Here is a 12,459-nt window from a genome sequence, read left to right as displayed (position 1 = left end):
GAGTACTACAATAAATCCAAAACAATGGGAGAAATTGGGAGGATCTCAAATGAGAAAATAGACAGGGATTGGAAGGTGTTTAAAGGATACTTGCAAAACCATACTGAAAAATCAGAACTCCTATTAGAATAAACAAGTTCTGTTTCAAATACTGAAATACTAAATAAGATGGATAACAATGTGTAATAGAAAAAGAAGTATGAAATTAGGTTAAAGGTGTGTGAAAGAAAGTAATAGAAGTGGAAAGAAATTGCAATTGAGTAGATTGGAAGTCTAACACAGGTGGGGTGAGGAGTGGTGCATGGTGATGGGAAAAGGAATTATCTGTGGGACTGAATGTAGGTATGTTTGAACATTTTTAAGGATTGTATGAAATGTATGTTTGTATGCTTGTATATTTGCAATATATGTGTATTAATGCTGAATTATTTTAACAATAAAAACTTTTCAAAAAAAAGAAAAGGCTCAGCCATAGAGCCCAGTATTGTCAGCTCTGGTCGGCAGCCGTCCTCCGGTGGCTCATGGAGAGAGGGAGTCCTTTCCATCGCCTACTAACTACCTGATCAAATTGGAGGTGTCAGGGATTTGCAGGGACCTTCTGCAAGCAAAGCACAAAGTCCCAGTTAGACAGGTCTCTGCACCCCATGGATCTTGTAAATTTGCTTTTGCTCATATTGCTCAGCCATGTATGTGCATGGTATCAGTAGTTATTCATTCATAGAATTGGAAAGTTGGAAGGGACCCTGAGGATCATCTGGTCCAGCCCCCCGCAGTGCAGGAACACGCAGCTGTTCCATACAGGGATCGAACTTGCAACCTTGACATGATCAGCACTGTGCTCTAACCAACTGAGCTGTCATTCATTCATTCATCCGTTCACCCATTCATTGATGTATTATTCTTAGTCTGCCTTTCAGAGCAGATACCTTCCCGAGGAAGCATGCACCACAATACACAGAGCTCAAAACAAACTCCAAAAATAGACCAAATCAAAACAACCGTTTAAAAAAATGCAAGCAAATTTGACAGCAGGATAAACCTTTATAATTATAGCTCTGCTCAGAGATTTAAAATACGGAATGAATGGGTTTAAAATGCCTATTTTACACGCACAGGCTCTGAATTAGGTTCGGGAAAGTTTCACAGACCTCTGGGTGGTTTTTCCCCTCCCCAAGTTTGCCTTGAGTTCTGATTCTGGCTATGATGTTTCGCGATCCTCAAGTGCAGATATTGACGCATGGCTTTCGTATTTGCTTGTTGCAAATAATTGGATATTTGCATGGTTTGCATATCGATGCAAACACCCTGGTTCCCCCCCCCCCTTTTTATGAAGGGATCCTCCCTGCTCTGGCTAAGCAAGGTGATGTCTCTGTATGGGTGCGGTTTGAATTCCTGGTTTAAATTCACAGGCCTTTTTTCTCTCTCCCCCCACCCCATAATAGCAGCATAATCAGCCGGGCTCCTCTTTGTGAGCTGCCTGATTCTGTGTGGTCTCCTTTTGTTAGGTTGGTTTATGGCGTCGCTCACCTCCTGATTAGGGAGGCAAAGGATGGTTTTGCCAGCTGCCTCTGCCTGCGTCTTGCAGAAAACAGTTTGCGTGTTACAATGGGCTTAAGAAGACCCTAAGCAGAGCAGAGAGAGGGTAAGGGGCTCTAAAAGATTAGATATCCACCTCTGATTATTTATTTCAATCTCTATTTATTTCATCTATTAATTGCTCCCCATGGGGCGTCTTGAAGCTTTTGCAGATACTGTAAATATCAGTTGCATATAGATTTTACGCACGCAAACAAACACTGTAATGTTATAACAGTTACATAGATATAGATCTATCCGTTCTTCATTTATTAATCCCTTCTCATTAGGCACCTCAAAGAAACACGCTGCGCAGTAAAAGCAGTAATGTGCACATGTTAAAAAAAAAAGCAGTTGAAACAATTGCATATATAAATTTCGGTTTTGAAGCAATTGCACATAAAACCATTTTGAAATGACAGCATTTGCGTGTATCAAATCACTTTCAGTTCCATCTGAGGTATCTTGACTTCAACGAGCACTCAAAACACCATCAGTGTTGGGGTGTAATTCAGTTTATTTCCGTTTCTGCTCTTAACTCTTTGTCTTGGTTTTCGTAATGCCGGTTTCTGTGTGTGTTTGTGTGTTTGTGCCCTTAAGAAAGAGATTTAAGCAATACTTCTGGAATGCTGTGTGGAGTCCTCAGAAACAGAGCAGCAGCCCGGGTGTTTGGAAATAATGTTAACAATAGACCATATGGGAGGCCTAAACTACCAAGCTTTTATTATTCAGGAGGCGGAAAATGTGGTTTGATATTCAGTTGATATACAGCATAAACGAGAGCCGCAAGCCGGCCTCACTTGAGCGGGGGGGGGGGGAGAGATTCAGATGGTCTTTTGAATATAATAACTTAACATTTTGGCCTGAGTCCATAGAATGCTTTCCAGCTGCTGGAGACGAGCCAAGAAATTGTACACTGTGATCTTAGATGCTCACTCGGGTTCTTCCTGCCCTGCTCTCACCCCATCCTGAGTCCTCAATCTTGGAATTTTTTTCCCCTTTCCTTTTTTTCCTCTTTACACCCCCTTCACACACACTTAATCCCCCCCCTCCTCTTTCTCTACCTCTCTGGTTCTTGATCTGAATTGGCATTTGGCAACCGGTGATGAGGGTTCAACATAGCAGGATGTCTCTGCCCCTTTTCCTGTTCTGCAAAATGGCTTGTGGTCTTGAGTGGAGGGGAAGGGCTGTGTTGCTCAGTGGTGGGAGCACCGCTTTGCATACTCCGCATTCAGTTCCTAAGGGCCCCCCCAGGCAGGACTGGGAAAGGTTCTTCCCTGAAACCATGGAGAGCCATGCTGCCATTCAAGGCAGGCAGTATTGGGCTGTTGTTGTTGCTGTTAATTAAATTTATAGACTGCCCTATACCTGCAGATGTCCTTTTGGTCTGACTCAGTGCAGTGGAAGCTCGGGTTGTGAACGTGATCCGTGCAGGATGCACGATCGCAACCTGCAGCGTTCGCAACCCGCGTTTGCAGACACGCAGGTTGTGATTTGGCGCTTCTGTGCATGCGCAAAGTGCAATTTAGCGCGTCTGCGCATGCACGACCGCCGAAACCCGGAAGTAACCCGTTCTAGTACTTACGAGTTTTGGTGGTACAGAACCCGAAAAAACGCAACCGGAAGCGGCTGTAACCTGAGGTATGGCTGTATAAAGCAGCTTTTGTCCCTAACTAAAACACACACAAAATCACACTGGGGCTTTGTACAGTGGTACCTCGGAAGTCGAACGGAAGTCCGTCCGACTTCCAAAATGTTCGGAAACCAAGGCGCAGCTTCCGATTGGCTGCAGGAAGTGTATCACCATGACCGGAGATTACCGTATTTTTTGCTCTATAAGACTTACTTTTTCCCTCCTAAAAAGTAAGGGGAAATGTGTGTGCGTCTTATGGAGCGAATGCAGGCTGCGCAGCTATCCCAGAAGCCAGAACAGCAAGAGGGATTGCTGCTTTCACTGCGCAGCGATCCCTCTTGCTGTTCTGGCTTCTGAGATTCAGAATATTTTTTTTCTTGTTTTCCTCCTCCAAAAACTAGGTGCGTCTTGTGGTCTGGTGCGTCTTATAGAGCGGAAAATACGGTAATTCGAGCTGAGAGGGGTGTGAGGCGGAAATGTTGTCCCATCAAAAATATGCATTGGTTTGGCAAAATATATTTAGATGTTCATATTCTGCTGATCTGTCTACCTAAATGTGTTTCATATTATTTCATATACATATTATTTCACTGTATTCAAGTTGTACAAGTGACAATAAAGTATTTCAATTTCAGTTGGTGGACTGTCTGTGGAAGGGGTAGAAAAAAAGGGGACTTGGTTTCCTTTTTCATGACGGCGGAGTTTAATTGTTGAATTAGAAATTGGTAAATTGCTGGTGAATCATGGTTTGGTTGAATCTCTCTAGTCTTTTGGATGAATTTTGAGTGGTTTTGTTATTCATTCTGAAGTATCTTCCAGTTGGATTTCAGTAATGACATTTGGAAAAGTTCAAAATTTGAATTCTACCATTGTCGGATTTAGATGTTGCTTTTCTGGTTCTATGGATCACGTCCTTCTGTTCTGAAATTTTGGCATTGGGAGTTTGACAGCATACGGCGCACGCTTTGCTGACCAAACCACCAGAACAATCAGTTCAATTTTATGTTGAACACCTAATGGAAGATAAAAACTCATCTCTGTCTGTGTTAAATTTCTATCGGTAGCAGTGTGAACAAGAGAACCACTCACCACCTGAAACTGAAAGGACTTCTCTTCAGGGACCAATTGTATGATTGTTCATATGTTGTACCCTGCAATCTGTTTTCCTCTTAGATTCTTGGGTGTTGTGTGCTTTTTAATTTTGCTGTATTGGCTATGATGATTTGATTGATTGAAATGAACCGGTTAAGGTCCTAAGGCGTCAACATGCTTGTTTTTCGTTGATAACTGGTCACAAACCTCTTCAGGTATCACAGTGTATCGCAGTGCAAACAGCTTGGACTGTTAAACTCACAGCAGTCTCTCAGCTTAATCTTCCTTCCACATCCTTGCTAGTATATTTATTGTTATTGTTATTACATGTTTTTTTATTTGCACAGTACAGTCGTACCATGGAAGTCAGATGGACTCCATTCTGGAAATCCATTCGACTTCCAAAACATTCGAAAACCAAATCGCAGCTTCTGATTGGCTGTAGGAAGCTCCTGCAGCCAATCAGAAGCCGTGGAAGCCCCATGGGACGTTCGGGTTCCAAAAATAGTTCGCAAATCGGAACAATCACTTCCGGGTTTGTGGCATTCGGGAGCCAAAATGTCCGCGTTCCAGGGCGTTCGGGATCCGAGGTACGACTGTGTATGCTTTTCAAAATATATTTTTCTTGATATTTTTATTTCCCACCCTTATTTCCATGATAAGTTTATTCCCACTTTATACCTACTGCTTTATACAGCAAGCTTAAATCTAATACAATTATCCTCTGTTTCACTTATCACTGTTTTCATTCCACAGCTCATAATTTGTACCCTGCCCACGTTTTCATTTAACAGTTCTTCAAATAGTCCGGAAAGGGTCTCCACTCTTCCATAAACAGTTCGTCTCTTTTATCTCTTACTTTTGCTGTCAATTTCGCCATTTCCGCATAGTCCATTAACTTTCGAAGCCATTCCTCCTTAGCTGGTACTTCTCCTTCTTTCCATTTCTGCATGTACAGGATTCTGGCTGCTGTTGTTGCGTACGTAAATAGTTAAAACATCTTTTGTGGGATTATTTTTATTATTATTATTAATATCCCACCTTTCCCCCAGTTGGCGACTCAAAGCAGCTTACAAAAATTAGTACACAGAAAAACAAATAAAAGATAATAGTAAAAAAAAGTAATTAAACTATAATAGAATTAAAACAGTAAGAGAACATATACATTGTACCTTGGTTCTCAAACTTAATCCGTTCCGGAAGTCTGTTCCCCATAACCAAAGCGTTCCAAAACCAAGGCACGCTTTCCCATGGAAAGAAATGCAAAATGGATTAATCCATTCCAGACTTTTAAAAACAACCCCTAAAACAGCAAGTTAACATGAATTTTACTATCTAAAGAGACCATTGATCCATAAAATGAAAGCAATTAACAATGTACTGGAGTCACACAATCAATCAGTAGCTGAACTGGGTTCCACACAGTCACAAAAACAAGAGAGCCTTAAAAACAAAAAATAAATAGCAAAAACAGACCTCAGCGGAACACACAAAACGGAAGTGTGGCAGTCAAAACGAAGCATGTTCAGCTTCCAAAAAAATGTTCACAAACCGGAACACATATTTCCAGGTTTGCAGTGTTTGGTTTCCAAGTTGTTTGAATACCAAGGCATTTGAGAACCAAGGTACCATTGTATGTTAATATACAGATAGTAAAAACAGCAGCACTATTAAAAGCTGTTTCCTTGAAAACAATCAGTTCCCGAAAGCCTGTTGGGGAAAAATAGTCTTCAGCTTGCCAGCGGAAGCACAGCAAGGATATAACCCCTATTTGTGCCACTCCAAACTCCCCTGAGGACGGTCAGGAAAGAAATGTGGTTCAGTTTTGTGCCAAACCTTTGTGTAAATCACAGCTGTCATCTGCAGAACGCACACTGGCAAGGCCCAGAGCCTTAACCTGGTTATCACGCCCGCGTATCTGTAGTCGAAAGCGGTGGCTTTAATGAATGTCGTTCGTGCGATGCCTGAACCATTCACACTTAGAATATCTGTTCCAGCTTGCAAAATAGAATGCATGGTGTGGTCCTGAAAGTTGTTGCGGTTTGTGTGTTGGGGACGAGTTGCATTTGATGTCTGAAATGGTTTGCAGGAGGGCAGGGGTTGCGCTGGTTAGTGACACGTTAAAGGTAAAGGTAAAGGGACCCCTGACCATTAGGTCCAGTCGTGACCGACTCTGGGGTTGCGGCGCTCATCTCGCTTTATTGGCCGAGGGAGCCAACGTACAGCTTCCGGGTCATGTGGCCAGCATGACTAAGCCGCTTCTGGCGAACCAGAGCAGCGCACGGAAACGCCGTTTACCTTCCCCCCGGAGTGGTATCTATATATCTACTTGCACTTTGACGTGCTTTTGAACTGCTAGGTTGGCAGGAGCAGGGACCGAGCAATGGGAGCTCACCCCGTGGCGGGGATTCGAACTGCCGACCTTCTGATCGGCAAGTCCTAGTCTCTGTGGTTTAACCCACAGCGCCACCCGCATCCCAGTGACACGTTAGCGAAATTGAATTTCAACATGCTTGCTTAGCACACAACACTGCTGTTTGTCAAAGGTTTTTAGGTGCTTAAAAATATATATCAAAATCTCTGGGCCTTAATTTGCATTGGGTTGGGTCTAAAAGCATTCAGGAGCAGAAAACTTTCCAGCCTACCCGACGCATTTTTTAAGAAAACACCTGGCAAGGCGTATTGCGAACCTGTTATTCTAGAACTGTGGTTGGATAGGGATGACCACCATTACCTGAAAAAACTAGCCAACGAAACAGCCACAACAAGCTCAGAGTCAGATCTCTCTATCAGAGGTTGGAGAAGCAGGGAGATATGTTGCCGCAGTGTTTTGTTTTTTTTAAATAATTTTTTAATTAATTTTTAGCATACAAAATTATAAAACGTACCACACAATTTATCACAAATACAATCTTATTGGACTTCCATCAGCACCTCTGATAATCCTCCGTCTTAATCACTTCTTATGCATTTCTTAACTTAATATTGCCTTAACATTTTTTAACATATCATCTTTCCTTCTCCGTTTTTACAATATTTCCAATAATACTCCTCACAGAACTTCTTGCAAACCTACAAATGTCGTCTGATCATCACAAATACTTTTCAAATAATCCATAAATTTACTCCAGTCTTTGGTAAACTTCTGGTCCTGCCAGTTTCGGATACTTCCTGTTAGTTTGTCCAGTTCTGCATAGTCCATTAGTTTCATCCTCCATTCTTCCATCGTTGGTAATTCTTCTTGCTTCCATTTTTGGGCCAATAATATTCTTTCTGCTGTTACCGCATACGGAAAAAGCTTACATTCCTTTCTATTTATATCATTTCCAACAATACCCAAGAGAAATGCTTCTGGTTTCTTTATAAATGTATATTTCAACATTTTTTCAACTCATTATAAATCATCTCCCAGAAGCATTTCACCTTTTTACATTCCCAGTTGCCGCGCTGTGTTGAGCAAATTGATGGGCGAGGGATGGACTGTGATTTAGTGACCAACCTGTGTGTACGCCTCTATCCATATTCCTCTGCATACTGCCCTCCCACTGTCTGGGTTGCCCCTGTGGAAGGCAAAAGGGGGCTGGTTTTCTCAATCGACGTTTCTTTTAGGATAGAGGGAGGGAATCTTTTTTTAATGTTGGTTGCATTGCCCCAGGCATAATCTGTTGGCGGTGAGTGGGGCACTCATGCTTTCAGCAGAAGCTAATACAGTGGTACCTTGGTTCTCAAACGCCTTGGTAATCAAACAACTTGGCACCCAAACATGGCAAACCCAGAAGTAATCGTTCCAGTTTGCGAACTTTTTTCGGAAGCCGAACGTGCTCCGTTTTGAGTGTTAGGCTTCCAATTTGTTGAACTCACGTCTGTCTGTTTTTGCTATTTATTTTGCAGTTTTGTTTATGCAGCTCTTTTTGTTTCGTTCCTGTGACTGTGTGGAACCCCAGTTCAGCTACTGAGTGATTGTGTGACTGCAGTACATTCTTTATTGTTTTCATTTAATGGTCTTGTTGTATAGTAAAATTCATGTTGAATTGCTGTTTTAAGGGTTGTTTTTAAAAGTCTGGAATGGATTAATCCATTTTGCATTGCTTTCTATGGGAAAGCGTGCCTTGGTTTTGGAACGCTTTGGTTTTGGAACGGACTTCCGGAACAGATTAAGTTTGAGGTCCAAGGTACCACTATACAGTGGTACCTCGGGTTACATACGCTTCAGGTTACAGACGCTTCAGGTTACAGACTCCCCTAACCCAGAAATATTACCTCAGGTTAAGAACTTTGCTTCAGGATGAGAACAGAAATTGTCCTCCGGCGGTGTGGCGGCAGCAGCAGGAGGCCCCATTAACTAAAGTGGTGCTTCAGGTTAAGTACGGACCTCCGGAACAAATTAAGTACTTAACCCGAGGTACCACTGTCCTGTAGAGAGCCAGAACCAAGAATGGGGAGATGGGACCCCACCCTTTCTCTCTGGCAACCCCCTGTCTCCACCCTTTTCTCTCTTTCAACCCCCTCTCTGTTTCCCTCTCTCTCCACCCACCCCCATTTCTTTTTCAGCACCCCCCAAAAAACCTTCCTTTCAGCATTCGACCCCACCCCCTCACCTGCATGAAATTAAACTGAAGGCCATTTGTGGCCCTGGGTTCCCAAGGCTCTCCCCACCCCTATTTTAGCAGAGCAGGGTAGAGGGGTAAATGATGGAGAGGAAACGATAAGGGTTTGCTTATTCATGCTATTCACCCCTGATCAAAACCAAGTGACCACTGACCTCTTTCTCTCTCTTTCCCACAGGTAATGTTGCCTGTTGCCCCAGGGCGAACTCCCCCTGTTGGTAGCTGAGGTAAGAAAAAAACACACAGACACAAACACAAATATATATATTTAAAATGCTCTTAGCTTCTTATGCTGTCCAGAAATGGAAATGCTGTGTTGTATCCAAGAATTACACCAACTAGTTAAATCTTATTGTGCATTCCCACCAGGGATGGAGGAGAAATGTGGTTTGTTTCTCATTTCAAACCGAATCTACCTGATTTCCTCTTCCTGAAACAACACACAGAGCTTAAATGCACCTCCTTCGACTCATTTGAGAGCCGAAGCTCTCCACGTTTTGCAGGGCGGTTCTCTTAAAACCATAACATGCATATATTAGGGGGGAATGTGCCTGAGAACGCATGAATGGGTAAGAGTGACTTAAAAAAAAAATGCAGTAAAGTGATTCCAGGAAGTGTGCGTTTGGGGTAAAGGTCCACGCAAAAATGTGAGCGCTAAATCTTACAGCTGATGCAAAAATGATGGCGGACTGAATTTAAGAGCAGTAAATTGAGAAACGGGGAGAACCCAAAACTGACAGATTTGTCCATCCATAGCTTCTTGTACTACTCAGATCAGGGTAGTTAGGAAAGAAGAGGGGTTGCATCATCGCTTTTCAGTACAGGCCTGCGCACCCCGTGAAGAGGGGGAAGGGTCTGGTGGTTATTCCAGAGGGATTTCTCTGAGAGAAAGGTGTTGCGGTTCTGCATTAGGCGCCCATTAGAATCTGCAGAAATGTATAGTTGAGGGCCTTTGCTCTAGGAGTCCCTAGTGATGGGTAAATGCTGGGTTGTTAATAAAAGAAGTGCATGCACCAGGGATAGAAGGGACCTGTGGGACACATGTTGTTTAGTCGTTTAGTTGTGTCCCGAGTCTTCGTGACCCCATGGACCAGAGCACGCCAGGCACTTCTGTCTTCCACTGCCTCCCACAGTTTGGTCAAACTCATGCTGGTAGCTTCAAGAACACTGTCCAACCACCTCGTCCTCTGTCGTCCCCTTCTCCTTGTGCCCTCCATCTTTCCCAACATCAGGGTCTTTTCCAGGGAGTCTTCTCTTCTCATGAGGTGGCCAAAGTATTGGAGCCTCAGCTTCAGGATCTGTCCTTCCAGTGAGCACTCAGGGCTGATTTCCTTCAGAATGGATAGGTTTGATCTTCTTGCAGTCCATGGGACTCTCAAGAGTCTCCTCCAGCACCATAATTCAAAAGCATCAATTCTTCGGTGACCAGCCTTCTTTATGGTCCAGCTCTCACTTCCATACATCACTACTGGGAAAACCATAGCTTTAACTATACGGACCTTTGTTGGCAAGGTGATGTCTCTACTTTTTAAGATGCTGTCTACGTTTGTCATTGCTTTTCTCCCAAGAAGCAGGCGTCTCTTAATTTCATGGCTGCTGTCACCATCTGCAGTCTCTCACTGCCTCCATTTCTTCCCCATCTATTTGCCAGGATGTGATGGGACCAGTGGCCATGATCTTCGTTTTTTTGATGTTGAGCTTCAGACCATATTTTGCGCTCTCCGTGGGACACCCACCCACCCCAATATTGCTGAACTACAACTCACATCATGCCCTGATAACTGGACAAGGGGGAGTTGTAGAGCCTACAGCATTGGGCCAGGGCGCTTCAGATTCTGCATCCCTGATCTATATAAGGCCAGTGTCCTCTGCCCCTTTTGAACAATTATTATTATTATTATTATTATTATTTAATTTCTATACCGCCCTACACCTGAAGGTCTCAGGGCGGTTCACATAAAATATCAAATGCATCAAATCAAAACAAAACCAACAACCCAATAAAAAACCCCCAAAGAGCCAGCATTTTTAGAAAGGGTATAGGATAAACAATTGGTTTATCCACATGCCGGTTTCACCAGCTTAATGCACCTACGTGATTAATCAGCTGAAGATTTAATTAAGTGGCACATCCTACCAAGTACACACACACAACTTATTTATTTCATGAGAGTTATGCACCAATTGATTGTGTAAAAAAAAATATATATGCAACCCCTCCACCATGTGTGGTTTACAAAAAGATAAAACAATCAAATTATTGATAAAACAATCAACAGCCATAATTTAAAGCAGTGGTTCCTAAAGTGGGTGGTATCCTGCTGGTGAGTGGTATTGCTTCTAAACGGGATGGGATTGCCGGGTGTGGGGGCGGCACTGGAGTTCTAAATCCTAGCTATCAGATTTTGAAAAAACTAGTCTCACTGTACTGGGACGCTGGTGGCGCACTGGGACACGGGTGGCGCTGTGGGTTAAACCACAGAGTACAGGACTTGCCAATCAGAAGGTCGGTGGTTCGAATCCCTGCGACGGGGTGAGCTCCCGTTGCTCGGTCCCTGCTCCTGCCAACCTAGCAGTTCAAAAGCACGTCAAAGTGCAAGTAGATAAATAGGTACCGCTCCAGCGGGAAGGTAAACGGCGTTTCCGTGCGCTGCTCTGGTTCGCCAGAAGCAGTTTAGTCATGCTGGCCACATGACCCGGAAGCTGTACGCTGGCTCCCTCGGCCAATAAAGCGAGATGAGCGCCGCAACCCCAGAGTCTGCCATGACTGGACCTAATGGTCAGGGGTCCCTTTACCTTTACCTTTAGTATCACTGTATCAAGTTCATTAGCTTTGTTGAATTCATTAAACTCAATAATTTCAATTGACTTTTGAACAGATGCGCCATTGTTACTGTTCCGAATTGGACAGGGGACCCTGGGGATGGGTTTCTGGAACCAAGCAGGGTGGTAGCTTGAAAATCTAGGGAATCACCGATTGAAAACATTTTAAAAAGTTGAAAGCAACAACAAGCTGTACAGTAAATGGATTAAAATGCAAAACAACATCCTAAATATCTGGGTAGGCTTGTCTGAACAAAATGTTTTTAGCAGACGCCCCAAAGAGAGGAAGAAATGGAAGGTGATCAGCCTTTCTGTGTTACTGTTTTAGACAGAAAGCATTTACAGCCAGTGAGAACATTGGAGCAGAAAAATATTTAAGAAGGTGGGGCGGTGATAGGGAGAGAGAACCTTGGAGTTGATTCCGGGGCCAGCAGTTCAGGTGATGAACACACATGCGAAATCCATAACCAAGATGTTATTTAGCGTTTGTTTCTATGGGAATGCTTTTGCGAGCGCGCAACCGTCCTCTTGGGTTCTTTCCTGTACATTTCCTGCAAGGGAGCATGTGTTAGATCTTTCTATCCAAGAGACACATGTTTCATATTTTCCCATAACCTCTTCCTGACCCTTTTGGCTGAGGGAAGGAAATGCAAGATGGGACTGCGTCTTCTCTCTTGATTGTGATTACTTACACAAAACGGAAAAAATTCCGTGTGGCTCTGCTCTCTC

At 43.4% G+C, this 12,459-nt stretch overlaps 1 protein-coding gene and 1 long non-coding RNA gene across 12 annotated transcripts in view; both read left to right on the top strand.

Annotated features, from left to right (window-relative positions):
- LOC308465439 overlaps positions 1-12,459 on the top strand; it is a 272,654-nt gene that overhangs the window by 19,119 nt on the left and 241,076 nt on the right. The gene's annotated exons all lie outside the window — the stretch shown is intronic.
- HIC2 (HIC ZBTB transcriptional repressor 2) overlaps positions 1-12,459 on the top strand; it is a 139,861-nt gene that overhangs the window by 82,303 nt on the left and 45,099 nt on the right. For 10 of the 11 annotated variants that reach the window (XM_080985179.1, XM_080985178.1, XM_080985171.1 and 7 more), the window contains exon 2: positions 9,086-9,134. The exons of the other annotated variant lie outside the window; for it this stretch is intronic. The gene's annotated coding sequence lies outside the window, so the exon portion shown is untranslated. The remainder of the gene's footprint in view (positions 1-9,085; positions 9,135-12,459) is intronic. 11 annotated transcript variants of the gene reach the window in all.

Source organism: Podarcis pityusensis, assembly GCF_964106645.2.
Source record: "Podarcis pityusensis genome assembly, chromosome: 16".
NCBI classification, from domain to species: Eukaryota; Metazoa; Chordata; class Lepidosauria; order Squamata; family Lacertidae; genus Podarcis; species Podarcis pityusensis.
Note: the sequence above shows the minus strand (reverse complement) of the source record. Positions and strands in the feature narration are given on the sequence as shown.